Below are 16,947 nucleotides of genomic sequence, written 5' to 3' on the forward strand. Positions count from 1 at the left end.
TTCAAGTTAACATCAATAAAAGTTTTTAAATTTATTCTGATTTCCGTTTGTTTTCATTGCCTGTGCTATCTGTTATTTAGTTCAAATTGTGGGTAGATAATGCTGTGCTGTCATGTGACCTGTTCTCTCATGTGTGCCTTTCTCTTGTTTTGTATGTATTTCTCGTTTGTTATTTATTCCTATTTTATTCCTGCAATTGGTATGGAATTCTTTTTAAAAAAAAATTGATCAGTGTTTTGAAATTAGATGTGATGAAGATGTGACCTTAATTTACAAAATCAACATCATGTTGGATTCAATGAGACATGAAACTAGTGCATGAAACAGGTCTCAGTAAATGTTCTCATAGACTGCAATACACTGCCCCCTGCTGGTCATTATAAAGTCTGCAGATGTCATTTGACATGAATGTCATATTTGTGAAACAAAATAAAGGACTCTGTAAAATAAATGAAAATCAAATATTTATATACAGAATATTTATGTACAAATGCTGAAAAAGACATTTGAACAAGATGCACACCCAGTAAAATTAAAAAAAAGAAGAAAAGTCAGTTTTATCATGTGACTATCATGCTGTCATTTCTGCACAATGCACTTTACACCAGATCAAAATAAAACACTGTGAGGTCGTTCTAACCGGAAGCCCAGAGAGCTTCGACAATGCAGCACAATGCCCTGAAGCATCAGCATCAAAATATACTTCAAGTACCAAAAAGTACTCATTGTGCAGAATGCCCTATTTTTGAATAGCTGGACATTTTAATTACTTTATCACCAGCTGTGACTACAGCTGATAATCAACCATGTTTCATAGGGATGTGACTACATTTAGAAATGTCACGCATTTTTAGGTATAAAGCAAAAGATGCAATGAAATAAATAAGCTATCACATATTAATCCAAATGAATTCACTGAAATACATCTGCACATTTCTGCAGCCTGACTTATTACACACGTGAACACAGTACACATTTGTTTACTGCAAGCTTGTTTCAGAGATGTGATGCAGTTAAATCTGTATGCGTCTGTTTCCTTGTAGTGTTAGTAGAGATGGTGAACCTGACACAATCCTGTGTTTGGTGTGAAGGAAACCAGTTAACAGCCGGTTTAGTAAAATTCTCTTGAACTCATGGAAAACTCATCGTCGTCTCGAAGTGAGCAGCTGAAGCGTCCCGTGTGATCAGAGGTCCTCGTCGTCCTCGCTCACCATGACGTCGAGCTCTTTGTCTTTCCGTACGACGCTCTCTGTGATGAACTCCTTGTGCTGCTCCTCCAGCTCACGCAGCTCCGCCTGCAGGCGCTCCAGGTGGAGCACTCGCCGGTTCCTCAGCAGCCGGCTGGGGAATGGGTTCATGTCGTTGAAGGCGATGCTGGTCAGCTTCCTGCATGGACACACGCAGGTGGAAAGGACTCGATCACCAACACAGAGGAACTGGAAACTGATCAGCTTGAGTGTTTCTGTTTTATGCTGCTTGATACTTCAGGTACTGCAGTTTGAGCAGGAAATACTGGACTGACTGGACCACATGTATCCGAGAGCTGCAGATACTTAAAAATCTTTAAATCGTTGTTACTGTGATCAGGGAAATTTAAACTTCTCACAAAATTTCAGTAAAAAGGGTTTGAAGCTCAAAGATTCAACAGCTACATCCGCTACACTTCTGAGAGTGTAACAGCTCGTAGATTAAGGCGGGTGGAGGCGAGTGCGTACCTGGCATTGGAGACGGTCTTTGTGAAGAAGCGTAGGTACTGGTAGATCTCCACGCTGTCGTGAATCTTCAGGATGTCGTCCTCTTTGTATTTGAACAGAGCCAGAGTGTATCTGAAGATCACCTGCAGCACAGACACGCATTTCATAACAGGACACTCACGCCACACAATTAATTGGAAACTTTGAGGAGGTGAGTCATAAATTACTCTTTCAGTTGTGGTGCAGTTGGGCCCTTTACTCATTACAGCTCTGATCGATTTCCAATAAGCCACTTGGTTCCTCAGTTGCCAGATAATATTAACTTACTTGGTAGTTGAGCTTTAAGTTTAAATTAAACTTTTGGGTTGGATCTACGTGGCTGAAGCTGTTGTCAGCATTTATCCCTGTGTGGTATATATTTCTGTGTCTGAACTGTGATTTTATTTCCTGAGACAAACGATGTGTTTTGCTGTGCTGCATTTGTCACATTGCAGAAACAAGCCCAAAGCCATTGTCCCGCTCATCGTCTGGATTTACGCTGCTTGTGGTAGACTGTGAGGTCCTTACTAGAATTATCTGCTTTCCCACTCCTATTTCATGTCACATGACAGTTCCCCATGCTTAGTAAACAATGTCTTATTACTCCTAAAATGTAAATAAAGACATCTAAAGGTGAAAACAAAATCATTTTTGTTTCCATGGACACTACTGTGGTGCATTCAAGTGTTGTCTGCATTTCTGTCATGGTGTGTTCGGGTGTATGGTACCTTGGTACCCTCATACAGGAAGGCGTCCCACAGAGGCATCAGGATGTCGCTGGGCAGACTCTCCACAAAAACCACCAGGAACCAGTTGAAGGTGACCAGAGAGACGTCAATGTTGTGATCCTCAAAGTGAGATGCCAGGCGAGGAAGCTTCTCCGCCATGAAGTCCTTCAGCACGCGCTGGTCCGCCTGAGCACAAAGACTCACAGAGATCAGCCTCACTGATCACTAAAACAGATCACAGCAGGCAAGCAGGTGAGTGTGTCTGCTGACCTGAGAGGCCACCAGATTCTTGGTGTAGTAGTCCTGAGGCATGATGGCTTCCACCACTGCCACCAGACACCAGAAGGCGTCTTCGTCACTTTGGAGGACCAGCAGAGCGAGGGCCGCTAACCTGTGGACATTCATGGAAGGTGAGGTTCTGCCTGGAAGGCGGGGCCACATAAGAACTCAGATATAAAATTTATACTTTTGTTCTGACCTGTTGAGTACCTGGCAGTAGCCAATGGCAGGGTTATGCCCGGAGAAGGCCAGAAGGATGCGGCGGAGCTGCTGGAGGGCAGGGCTGGAGGGCGGGGCTGGACGGCGAGGAGAAGTGCTGATTGGTCGTCAGGGTTCGGTGAAGGTCCAGCTGGACCTGCCTGGAGGCAGGATTAGGAGCTGTCCGACTCTTCTCACACAGCTGGAAACAGAACAGGATTACTGAGTGCTCGCCAGCATTCCCGACAGGAAGAAGGAGGAGCCACCTGTGCTCAGGTGCGGATAAAGCACTCTCTCTCTCTACAGCTGTACCTGCTGATAGCGTTGCGTGTGGCACTCTTGGCTTGTCAAAGTTCTGGCTCGGACCAAACAGCGCCACACTCTCTGCCGATACTCCCGAGGGACGCCTTCACGCACCAGAATTTTGAGCTCAGGTGAGATGATGAAGTCATCGTCGGACCTGCCTGCAAGGTACTGAACCCAGCGGCTCAGCAGGGAGTGCTCCAGACCCTCCTACAGAGACAATGATGTATGATATAAAAAGAGGATAACCATTATCTGTTAAGCATTATGTTACAATTTAACATAATGTAAAATTGTAATATTGTAAACATAATGTTACAATTTTACATTATGTAACAATTTAACATAATGTAAAATTGTAACATTGTAAACATAATGTTACAATTTTACTTTATGTTACAGTTTAACATCATATAAAATTGTAACATTATGTTTACAATGTTACAATTTACAAATTGTAACATGATGTTACAATTTTACATGATGTTAAATTGTAGCTGTTAAGGGTGGTGAGTTAGCGAACCTAGACGCGGACTTCTCGTTTAAGTTGAACAGTGTCTTTATTTACAGTGAAGCCAAAATCAATCCACAGTTATCCACAGTGCAAGTCCCTTCAGTGCTCCTCTCCCCGTCTCCCCTCGTGTGTCCACAAAACTCCCTAGAATCAGTGAAGTGTCCCCTTCCGTCTCTCCGTCTCGATCGCGTCCAGGCTTAGTAGGCAGCTCAGAGCGGCAGCACTTACGGGTCGGAGGTCTCCCGTTGCTACGCGACCGCGTAACAATCGCAGCGGAGAAAAAGCAGAGCGAGAGAGGAGAACAAAAAAACACACACACACAGGTCGACCGGTCGGGGCACCGTCCGATTCTGACAGTAACATAATGTAAAATTGTATTATGTTTACAATGTTACAATCCCTACCCTCACCTATGGCCACGAGCTGTGGGTAGTGACCGAAAGAACGAGATCGCGTATACAAGCGGCAGAAATGAGCTTCCTCCGAAGGGTGGCTGGCCTCTCCCTTAGAGATAGGGTGAGAAGTTCGGCCGTCCGGGAGGGGCTCAGAGTAGAGCAGCTGCTGCTCCACATCGAAAGGAGCCAGCTGAGGTGGTTCGGGCATCTGACAAGGATGCCCCCTGGGCGCCTCCTGGGTGAGGTGTTCCAGGCATGTCCCACCGGGAGCAGGCCCCGGGGCAGACCCAGGACACGCTGGAGAGATTATATCTCTCGGCTGGCCTGGGAACGCCTTGGTGTTCCCCCGGATAAGCTGGAGGAGGTGGCTGGGGAGAGGGAGGTCTGGGCCTCTTTGCTTAGGCTGCTGCCCCCGCGACCTCGGATAAAGCGGATGAAGATGGATGGATGGATGGATGGATGGATGTTACAATTGTAAAATTGTAACATTATGTTTACAATGTTACAATTTCACATTATGTTAAATTGCAACATGATGTAAAATCGTAACGTTAAGTTTACAATGTTACAATTGTAAATATAATTTACCCAATTAATTCTGTCATAACAGAAGTATGACTTCTCTGTGTTATTAACCCGTATTAATATCATAGGGATATTAATATCCCTACAATATTAAGCATCAGACTTTATCAAATTTTCTAAAAACTTTTTTTGTTGGATAGTGTAGCGCAGCTGGATAGTGTAGTGGTAATACTACACATCTTTGGAGTCGCACGTTCGATTCCCACCCAGTATCCAGTAAGGGTCCTGGCTAGACCCCTCATGCTAACCAAAAATCCCTGGAATGGTGCGGCTATGTCTGCAGTCTCTCCGCTTAAATTTAGAGCTTGCTTGTTTGTTAAATGTATTATTTACTGTTTTTAGTTTACTCCATGACGGGGCTGGATATCGGGCGTCCTGCACCACCCATCCGGTCTGGAGCATAGCGAAACCATTTCTGCACTGTTTGAACGAAGGTAAACTCAGAAACTGCCCCCACCTGCTGAGTCAGGCCATCTAAGACAACAAAAAACCCCAAAACAAACAAACAAAAAAACAGTAAAAAAGAGGGGTTCAATTAGAGTTCAAATATGAATAACCTCTCGCCAAAAGTCTTTAACAGCTAGAAAGCTGGCAAACTACTAAGCTGATCAACATGAAAGGCACAAGGTGGAAATCAGCAAACTGCTGCCTCACTTTGTTCACCTGTGCTCTATATTTCATGGTCCGGTTGGCTGCAGGACCAAACATTTGGCCTTACACCTTATTTCTTTATGTTTTGCTTCCAAGGTGCCAGACTTGTAGGTAACTTTTTACACTGACATGACCTCAGCAATAGTTTCCAGTCTTTCAACTTCCTTGGGCTTTGGCTGCTTTTTTACTCATTTTCAGTCCAGTCCTTCTACCTGACCATTTTCAGAGAACTCTAAGGAGCTTGGGGGAAAAAAGCAACCGGACTTCTTTAACTTTTTTGAAGACGTTTCGCTTCTCATCCCAGAAGCTTTTTCAGTTCACTGAAGCCTCATAAGAAAGTGACACAATGACATTTAGATAATAAAACTCGCCAAAAATGCACCTTAAGAACACTGTCTCTTTAAATACCCTCTTTTGCTTGGTCTGCTCCTTATTTTTTCCTCATTTTTTCTTACTTTGGAGGACCAGCAGAGCGAGGGCCGCTAACCTGTGGACATTCATGGAAGGTGAGGTTCTGCCTGGAAGGCGGGTCCACATAAGAACTCAGATATAATATTTATATTTTTGTTCTAACCTGTTGAGTCCCTGGCAGCAGCCAATGGCAAGGTTGTGCCAGCCAGCAGGATGCTGCTGAAGGGCGGGGCTGGAGTCTGAAAGTAAGAGCTCGTTTAGACTCTATTCTGTGAACAGGCTTGCTCCCACGAATATGTGAATTCATCTGTAAAAGAGTTTAACTCTAATGCACCTGTTCCTCCTGCTCCCTGCTGCAGGGCGGCCTGTTGGACTACGAATGCCAGTGCGGAGCTAAGAAGATCAAAGAGGAGCTGTTGTTCTTGAACCTGCCAAAGTGAGTAACCTCAAATCGGTCCCCAAAGGCCTCAAACCACCACAGTTCAGTCGGTGTCAGTTTTGTTCATGTCATGTCCTCCTTGCGTCTTCCTTTGAGCCTCTCCTCTTTGTCTCATCTCTTTCAGTGTGCTGATCCTCCATCTGAAGTGGTTTACGTTCACTCCATCGTTCACCGTGGAGAAGAAGAACAGCCCCATTGTTCTGACACAGCAGCTGGTGATCAGCCAGGACACAGCCTTTACTGAAGAGGTAAGGGAAAAGGCACACCGTTCATTTCAAGTATGGATGGAGCCCATTTCTAAGCTAACGGGTGGTGCCGCTGCCCTCTCCCAGTAAACTGCTCGCTATTTGTTGGTCAGCGTGATCAGTCGTTTGGGCTCCTCAGCTTACAGCGGTGAGTGGGTGCTTTCAGACACATGTGCTGAATGCAGGTCAGCTTTGAAAGTTTATGAGACGTTAATAAGTGCGCCTTCTCCTCTCAGGACATTACGTCTGTGACGGCGTTCACCAGATGAGCGGAAGAGACGACGTCACAGACAGCCGGCTCACGTACGATGACGAGTTGGTCTGCCAGACCACGTGTGAGTCTGTGTGTGAGCAGCGGCAGAGAACAGCTTACCTGCTATTCTATAAAAGACAGGTGACGTCTCCCAGCAAACAGTCAGCATGTCTGTGCAAATATTCAGTGTAACTTGTAGAAAAACCCTCACACTCAGTTTATTTGTGTTTTTCTTTTTCTATTTCTTACTTTCTTTGCCGCACTAGAAAGGCAGCAGAGTCGGGACTCAGATCTGCAGCAACACCTTCATTGTTATTGTTATTATTGTTGTTAGTACTGTTGTTGTTATGATTGATATTGTTACTGTTATGATCAGTTTTATTATTATTATTATCATTATTAATTTTTTAATACATTTGTTTATCTTTATTATTATTAGTAGTAATGTTGTTGTTTATGTTGTTATTGTTATTATTATTACTGGTATTTTTGACATTATTATTATTATTTTGTTGTTATTGTCATTATTAGTAGAAGTAGTATTAGTTATATCATTTTTATATCAGCCTGGAGTGAACAACATGAAAGCATGGATCCATCCTCCCTCACATTCACAATTCAGGCTGCTGGTGTAATCGTGCGGGGGATATTTTCCTGGTACACTTTGGGACCTTTAAATGCTACAGTCTGAGTATTGCTATGACCACAGTGTACCCTCTTCTGATGGCTGAAAGTAAAAGGGGGTCCAGTACCGGTTCCGGTACCAGGCCTACTGACAATTTAACATAATGTAAAATGGTAACATCGTAAACATAATGTTACAATTTAACATAATGTAAATGGTAACATTGTAAACATAATGTTACCATTTAACACAATGTGAAATGGTAACATTGTAAACAGAATGTTACCATTTAAGCACAATGTGAAATGGTAACATTCTAAACAGAATGTTACCATTTAACACAATGTAAAATGGTAACATAGTAAACAGAATGTTACCATTTAACATAATGTAAAATGGTAACATTGTAAACAGAATGTTACCATTTAACACAATGTAAAATGGTAACATTGTAAACAGAATGTTACCATTTAACACAATGTAAAATGGTAACATTGTAAACAGAATGTTACCATTTAACATAATGTAAAATGGTAACATTGTAAACAGAATGTTACCATTTAACACAATGTAAAATGGTAACATTGTAAACAGAATGTTACCATTTAACATAATGTGAAATGGTAACATTGTAAACAGAATGTTACCATTTAACATAATGTGAAATGGTAACATTGTAAACAGAATGTTGCCATTTAACATTATGTTAAATATAACTAACGGATTTACTTTACCAAATGGACCATCCCGGCCTTGCCGTATTGGTCTATTTGATTCACCTTTGTTTTTATTGTTTATTTTATTTTCACTTGCTACACATAGGACAGACATGACTGGGGGAAAGAAAGGGGAGAAAGAAAGAGGGAAAGAAAAACAGCAGGGAAGAGGAATGGTGATAAAGGGCAAAAAACAAAAACCAACAAAACAAACAGACAAAAAATATATATATCAGTCACTTCAACTCAAAGAAGTCCAGACGCTTTTCTTTCCAAGCTCCTTTGACTGACTGTTAGGACAACTTATTTATTGCAAGCATGCAGTACAAGAATAACTCGATGTTTCTGACTTTGCATTACGAATTGTTTACCCACTGACAAACATTTCAAATGAAATTAAATTAAAAAACAATTTGTGGTAACCTGATTTTAATTCAAAAAGAATCATTAACAACACTTCTTGTAATGGTGTCAAAATCAGCCCAACTTTTATTTTCAAATGCAAAAAGTAAAAGAAAATGAGCCAACATACTGGACACATATAATTGTCAATATAATTGTTTATAAACAATTATACTGTCATCATTGTTACAGATATGGAAACTTTATTAACAATTTGTCCAAGTAAAAAAATGCCCTGCTAATTGTTGGGGTTTTCTCTCCTCTAGCCCTTTCCTTTAAGCTCTTCTTTACACCCCCCCCAACCCCACCTTTTCTTTTTTCTTAATAATATAACAATAAAAACAATTGGCTGCATTTTAAATGTGTCAGATCAATGTCTTTATTCAAGAATACAAGAAATGGTAATAGCTGCATGTGTGTTTGTGTGTGTGCATAATATGCATACTTTACTTGTTGGATCCAAATCCCACAAGGAATCAAATAAAACAAGAAGACAAACAAAAACAAAACAAAAATATATTTCTCTCCCTTCCCAGGTCAGGTTCACAAAAGCATTGCAGCTCTTTATTCCTCTTGTACAGCTCCAGAGTCTGTCAGCCAAAAAGAAACTACTGAGGTTCCAACACCCAGTGTTTCTGTAAACACAGATGAAAATGAACAGTCATCCACATCTAAAAGATTTGTAGATTCGAGGGACCGGTATAATACATCTAGTACATCTTTGTTTAAACCTCAGAACACAAAAAGGGAACAAACCATTGTATACAGATTTAAAAGTGCGCAAAGCAACGAACAGTCACCCTCTGAAACAGCTGAGGTTATCACAACCATTGTTTCTGTAAATACACAGGAACAGTCACCCACCTCAAAAAGATTAGTATATTCAAGGGACCAGTGTATCTACTCTGGTCAAAAGAATCCATGCTTCGTACTGATGTCCACAATTCTTTTTTATTCCTCTCACAATCATGGAGCACCGTGAAAACTAGAAACGAGTAAAATAATATCAATAGCACATATGACATCCATCTCAGCCACTTATTTCTTTTCACAAGATGCACAAGTGCTTAACAAATAACAGCATAATGTTTTTACCGTGTACGCCTTGTAAAACCAGTAGTAGAAAAGTTGTAGGTTCGTGCTCTTGTGGGGGAGACGTATGTTATCCACCACCTCGATAGCTAGCCGAGAGTTCGAGGGTCACTAGAGCCGCCGAGAACGCATGAACTACTTACGGTAGGACGTTTTGCCAAAGTAAGACGTTTTGTCAGAACACCGAGTCCTCAGGAGGATGCAGCCCATGAATTTGGACACGATCTCAGATGCACTTCTGGTGTTGTCATGGCAACCCACACAAACATTTCAGCGTCAGCTACAATGAGGCGGAGCCCTTACTGGGACACTGAGCTCAGGTAGAGTGAAAGACAACATTTTTCCGCATCCAAAACAGCAGCGCTGTTCCTGTGACCTCTAGTAAAGCCTCTACTTGGGAAAAGGGAGTCTTTCATCAAAGCATCCTGCAGAAGTTGAATAAAAATATGCAAATGTTTAAATGATGCAACTTAATGAAGGCTGACAGCAGTTGTACTATTTTACATTGCAGCGAACAGGGGTGACCATTATTTTCAAAGTTTTTACAGAATTTTTCACATTGAAAGTGAAATAATATAAATAATGTCTCAATTAGGAGGTGGTCAACAAGTACAAGTACCTCGGGCTGTGGGTGGACAATAAACTGTACTGGTCATGCAACACAGAGCACCTGTATAAAAAAGCCCAAAGCCGACTGTACTTCCTCAGGAGGCTGAGGTCTTTTAACATCTGCAGGAAGCTCCTGAGGATGTTTTACCAGTCAGTGGTTGCTGGAGTACTTTTATATGCTGTGGTGTGCTGGGGGAGCAGCACAGCAAAGAAGGACTCATCCAGGCTGGAGAAACTGATCAGGAGGGCTAGCTCTGTGGTCGGCATGAAGCTGGACACTCTGGTGACAGTGGCAGAGAAAAGGACATTAAAGAAACTGATGGACATTATGGACAATGCCAGGCATCCTCTGCACACGGCCATTAACAACCAGAAGAGTCTGTTCAGTGACAGGTTGCTTCTCCCAAAGACAAGAACTAACAGACTTAAAAACTCCTTTGTCCCACACGCCATCAGACTGTTTAACTCCTCTCTGGAGGGGAGAGGGAGGGGAGACAGGAGGACAAAGGAGGGGGGAACAACTAAGCTGTAGTGCCTCTTCACCTCACTGTGCAATACCTTTTGTGCAATACTTTTGTAAATAGTCAACGGTGCAATAGACTCAATACTTGAAATGTGCAATTCACTTGTATTTTTATTTTTATTCCTATTTATTATATTTATCCCCTTCGTATATTTTATTTATATTGTCTCTGTATTTATATATATGTGTGTGTGTGTATAACTCTGTAACTTCTGTCGGTGCTGTGCTTTTTTGGAAATCGAATTTCCCAGAGGAACCCACCCGAGGGATTAATAAAGTTCTATCTAATCTAATCTAATCTAATTAAATTGCGCTAACGGAGTCGTGGCTAACATTGCTAACATTGCTAACAGCGGTAAGAGGAAAGGAGGGGGACTGGCAGTTTTTGTGAACGACAGATGGTGTAACCCTGGGCACATCACTGTAAAAGAGCAACTCTGCAGCAGAGACATTGAGCTGTTAGCCGTTAGCATGCGTCCGTACTACCTGCCCCGGGAGTTCTCGCATGTTATCGCGATAACAGCGTATGTCCCCCCCCTCGGCCAACGCGGATGCAGCCTGTGACTCTCTCCACTCTGTGGTCAGCAGACTGCAAACACAATCACCGAGAGCCCTTCTCATAATATCAGGGGACTTCAATCATGCCTCACTGGACTCCACACTGCCCACCTTCACCCAGTATGTGACCTGCCCAACCAGAGTCAATAAAACACTGGACTTACTGTATGCCAATGCAGAAGAGGCATACAGTTCATCACCTCTCCCTCCCCTGGGCAGATCTGATCACAACCTGGTGCACCTTGTCCCTGTGTATGAGCCCTTAGTGCGCAGGGAGCCACCAGCCACCCGCACAGTACAGAGATGGTCAGAGGAGAGCGAGGAGGCTCTTAAGGATTGTTTTGAGTCGACTGTGTGGGAGGTGATTTGTGATGACCACGGTGAGGACATCGACAGCCTTACTACATGCATTACTGACTATATAAACTTCTGTGTGGATAACACTGTACCTACCAGGACTGTACGGTGTTTCTCCAACAACAAACCTTGGATTACCCCAGAAATTAAAGCTGTCCTCAAGCAGAAGAGGAGGGCCTTCAAATCCAGAGACAAAGAGGAGTTGAAAAGGGTGCAGAGAGAGCTGAGGGGACTGATAAGGAATGGGAAGGAGAGCTACAGGCAGAAGATGGAGAACCAGCTTCAACAAAACAACGTTGGTGAAGTCTGGAGAGGCCTCAGAACCATCTCGGGCCACAAACAGCAGAACTCTCTGCCTGGGAGGGATGTGAGATGGGCAAATGAACTGAATCATTTCTTCAACAGATTTGACTCAGCCATGAGGCAGTCTGCAACATCGGCTGCAGACTCACCCACCCCCACTGCTGCTGTTCCACCTCAGACACTTCACACCTCCTCTATTCACCCTGCTCACTCCCCCCCACCCCCAACAACAGCATCCAATACACACTCAACACAAGGCTCCAGCCTGTCTCTCTCAACCACCCAGGTTAGGAGGGAACTGAGGAGGATTAATGGCAAGAAGGCAGCGGGTCCAGATGGCATCAGCTCGAGGGTCGTCAGGTCCTGCGCGGACCAACTGTGTGGGGTGATGGAGCACCTCTTCAACCTGAGCCTGAGGTTGGGAAGAGTTCCACAGCTCTGGAAAACCTCCTGTGTTGTACCAGTGCCAAAGACTTCACGCCCCAAGGACCTCAACAGCTACAGGCCGGTGGCTCTGACATCCCACCTGATGAAGACCCTGGAGCGGTTGGTCCTGGCTCAGCTTCGGCGCCTAATAAGCTCATCACTGGACCCACTTCAGTTTGCCTACCAGCCTGGCATTGGAGCGGATGATGCCGTCATTCACCTCCTACATCGTTCCCTCGCTCACCTGGAGACCGCTGGAAGCACTGTGAGAATCATGTTCTTTGATTTCTCCAGTGCCTTCAACACCATTCTTCCCTCGGTTCTAAAGGACAAGCTGGTGAACTCTGGAGTGGACCATCACCTCACTACCTGGATCCTGGACTACCTCACCGACCGACCACAGTATGTGAGGACTCAGGGCTGTGTGTCGGACAGGGTCGTCTGCAGTACGGGGGCCCCACAGGGAACGGTTCTGGCTCCGTTCCTCTTCACCATCTACACTGCAGACTTCTCCCACAATTCCACCCAGTGCTTCCTGCAGAAGTTCTCTGATGACTCTGCAATAGTCGGCCTCATCACTGATGGGGACGACAAGGAGTACAGAGGTCTGACCCAAGACTTTGTGGACTGGTGCCAGCTGAACTACCTCCAGATCAACGCCAGTAAAACCAAGGAGCTGGTGGTAGACTTCCGCAGGCACAAGCATTCTCCACTGCAACCACTGAACATCCAAGGTATGGACATTGAGGCTGTGGACAGCTACAGGTACCTTGGTGTTCATCTGAACAATAGACTGGACTGGACTCATAACTCAGACGCCCTCTACAGGAAAGGGCAGAGCAGGCTGTACCTGCTGCGGAGACTCAGGTCGTTTGGAGTGGAGGGCCCACTCCTGAAGAAATTCTATGACTCTGTTGTGGCTTCTGCTATCTTTTATGGTGTGGTCTGCTGGGGCGGCAGCATCTCTGCTGGGGACAGGAAGAGACTGAACAGGGTGATCCGAAGGGCCAGCTCTGTTCTAGGATGCCCTCTGGACCCAGTGGAGGTGGTGAGTGACAGGAGAACGGGGGCTAAGCTGTCATCCCTGATGGACAACATCTCCCACCCCATGCAGCAGACTGTGACAGCACTGAGCAGCTCCTTCAGTGGGAGACTGCGGCACCCACGGTGTGGGACGGAGAGATTTCGCAGGTCTTTCCTCCCCACTGCTGTCAGACTCCATAATAAAGACTTTAACAGATCAAGCACACACATCCATACATATGCAATAACACTAAGTGCAATAATCCTTTCTGTCATCGTTGTATTTTTACTCAGTTGTATATAGTATTTGTATTCTATTTTTATCTTATTGTATATTTATTTTATTTTATTCTACTGTATATAGTATTTTATTTCATTCTATTCTGTACAGTTGTGTACTGTATTTATTCTTATTGTATTCTAATTTTTGCCTCATAACTTTTGCACTGTCCACTTCCTGCTGTGACAAAACAAATTTCCCACGTGTGGGACTAATAAAGGTTATCTTATCTTATCTTATCTTATCTTAATATTTAAAAATACAAAAACTACAGCTTTGTTCATCTGCAAGCTTAATTAATTTGACAGACTGGTGGTTGGAGGTGCGGCAGTTGGTGTACAGGGAGAAGGGCATAGAAGAAAGAACACAGCCCTGAGGGGAGCTCGCGTTGATGGTCCGGGAGTCCAAGACATTCTTCCCCAGCCTCACTGGTTGCTTCCTGTCCGTCAGGAAGTCAGTGATCCACCGGCAGATGGGATCAGGCACATTCATCTGGGAAAGCAATCCTTGAAGAAGATCTGAAAGGATGGTGTTGAAGGTAGAGCTGAAGTCCACAAACAGGATCCTAGCATAGATTCTGCAGGACAAAGTGTAGGGCCATGTTGATGGCATCGTCTACAGACCTGTTGGCTCTGTATGCAAACTGCAGGGGGTCCAGGAGGGGGGCCGTGAGGGTCTTAAGATAGGAGAGAACCAGGCGCTCAAAAGACTTCCTGACCAGATGTCAGAGCCACAGGTCTGTAGTCTTTTCGTCCAGTGATCTTTGGCTTCTTGAAAGCTATAAATGATATAAAAATTATATAAAAACTGTTAATCAGCAAAAGAAATGATATCATAGTTCTTATAAAGAAAGCCTCTATCAATCAAACACCAGCAGTGTAGCAATGTTGTTCACTTACACTGTATATAAAACACAGATTTTGGCTACATCCAGTTTTTACTGTATTATAAACATTTTTTACCATGAAGAGTAAAGTGTTTGGCATTTTTGTCATTGTTATTGAGCTCAGAGATCAGGCCCAGCCCAGTATCTACCTGGTTATGAGCAAGGAGCTGGAGGTGATAACTCAACAATAACCAGGCCATGCATGCATGGATGGATGCATGGATGGATCAGTTTGTAGGCTGTGTGTGGTCAGCAGCAGGCTGCTGGGTGTGGACCAAGAGGGAAAGCCCAGCATGTGAAACCCATCAGCAGAAGGCCAGAACAAAGGTGCACAGACAAACGCAGCCCAGACACTCAGGCAGGACGAGTAAAATAAATGGCAGCAAACACAGTATGATGTGGTAAAATGTGCTTTCTTTCACAAACAGATAGCACAAACAAGAATCACAAGAATCTCCTTTGTGGTTCTTGTTTTTCTTTTGAGTACATTAATAAAAAGTTGAAATAAAGTGGCAATAAAATTCATGCACTGAAGACCACACGAAACCCTAATTCACCCTACTACCTGTTGCCTTCACATTCCATTTGCATCCCTTGTCCACAGAATCAAAAATGACCCTTCTTCACTAAAGATCGAACATAAAGCAATTGCATTTTAAATGGAAGCCCATTTTGCATTAAGAAACACTATCAGCAATCAGAAATTGTGTATATCAGAGTTCTCTGTTTTTACTGTCCTGAAAACTGCATTAATTCAGTGGATGCGGTTAGGTTCAAAACAACGTAATATAAGAGGGCAACCAATTCAATCTAAGAGGGATCCAATTTTTATCCATTCATGTACCAGCTACTGGCTTTTTGCTGTTATGTTCTCATATCGCGTGAGAGTTTATTTGCCAGGTGTCAGAAGTCTAATAATGAATAAAGTTCAGGATATGCTTAAAAACTCACCTCAGTATAGCCGTCATCAGAAGGAAGTGCGCTTCACTGACTCATCAACTTGTCTCAGGCTTTCCACAAAGTTTCACAGTTGACCTTAAAGTAAGATGCTGCAAGCTTACCTTGCAGTGTATTACTTTTTAAGGTCTAAAGACCTTAAAGTGCGCTATAGATTGAAGTGATTTGAACTGACAACAGGGCTAATTCAGCACTTCAAGTTAACATCAATAAAAGTTTTTAAATTTATTCTGATTTCCGTTTGTTTTCATTGCCTGTGCTATCTGTTATTTAGTTCAAATTGTGGGTAGATAATGCTGTGCTGTCATGTGACCTGTTCTCTCATGTGTGCCTTTCTCTTGTTTTGTATGTATTTCTCGTTTGTTATTTATTCCTATTTTATTCCTGCAATTGGTATGGAATTCATTTTTTTTAAAAATTGATCAGTGTTTTGAAATTAGATGTGATGAAGATGTGACCTTAATTTACAAAATCAACATCATGTTGGATTCAATGAGACATGAAACTAGTGCATGAAACAGGTCTCAGTAAATGTTCTCATAGACTGCAATACACTGCCCCCTGCTGGTCATTATAAAGTCTGCAGATGTCATTTGACATGAATGTCATATTTGTGAAACAAAATAAAGGACTCTGTAAAATAAATGAAAATCAAATATTTATATACAGAATATTTATGTACAAATGCTGAAAAAGACATTTGAACAAGATGCACACCCAGTAAAATTAAAAAAAAGAAGAAAAGTCAGTTTTATCATGTGACTATCATGCTGTCATTTCTGCACAATGCACTTTACACCAGATCAAAATAAAACACTGTGAGGTCGTTCTAACCGGAAGCCCAGAGAGCTTCGACAATGCAGCACAATGCCCTGAAGCATCAGCATCAAAATATACTTCAAGTACCAAAAAGTACTCATTGTGCAGAATGCCCTATTTTTGAATAGCTGGACATTTTAATTACTTTATCACCAGCTGTGACTACAGCTGATAATCAACCATGTTTCATAGGGATGTGACTACATTTAGAAATGTCACGCATTTTTAGGTATAAAGCAAAAGATGCAATGAAATAAATAAGCTATCACATATTAATCCAAATGAATTCACTGAAATACATCTGCACATTTCTGCAGCCTGACTTATTACACACGTGAACACAGTACACATTTGTTTACTGCAAGCTTGTTTCAGAGATGTGATGCAGTTAAATCTGTATGCGTCTGTTTCCTTGTAGTGTTAGTAGAGATGGTGAACCTGACACAATCCTGTGTTTGGTGTGAAGGAAACCAGTTAACAGCCGGTTTAGTAAAATTCTCTTGAACTCATGGAAAACTCATCGTCGTCTCGAAGTGAGCAGCTGAAGCGTCCCGTGTGATCAGAGGTCCTCGTCGTCCTCGCTCACCATGACGTCGAGCTCTTTGTCTTTCCGTACGACGCTCTCTGTGATGAACTC

At 43.0% G+C, this 16,947-nt stretch overlaps 1 pseudogene; it reads right to left on the reverse strand.

Annotated features, from left to right (window-relative positions):
• Window positions 1–1,184: 1,184 nt before the first annotated feature.
• Window positions 1,185–5,443, reverse strand: LOC147337330 (TBC1 domain family member 2A-like; annotated as a pseudogene).
• Between the last annotated feature and the right edge of the window lie 11,504 nt (window positions 5,444–16,947).

The sequence above is a fragment of the Aulonocara sp. 'chitande type north' Nkhata Bay genome, linkage group LG2, assembly GCF_057382095.1.
Source record: "Aulonocara sp. 'chitande type north' Nkhata Bay isolate Kocher_YH1m ecotype deep benthic linkage group LG2, A_spYH_male_GT1.1, whole genome shotgun sequence".
NCBI lineage: Eukaryota > Metazoa > Chordata > Actinopteri > Cichliformes > Cichlidae > Aulonocara > Aulonocara sp. 'chitande type north' Nkhata Bay.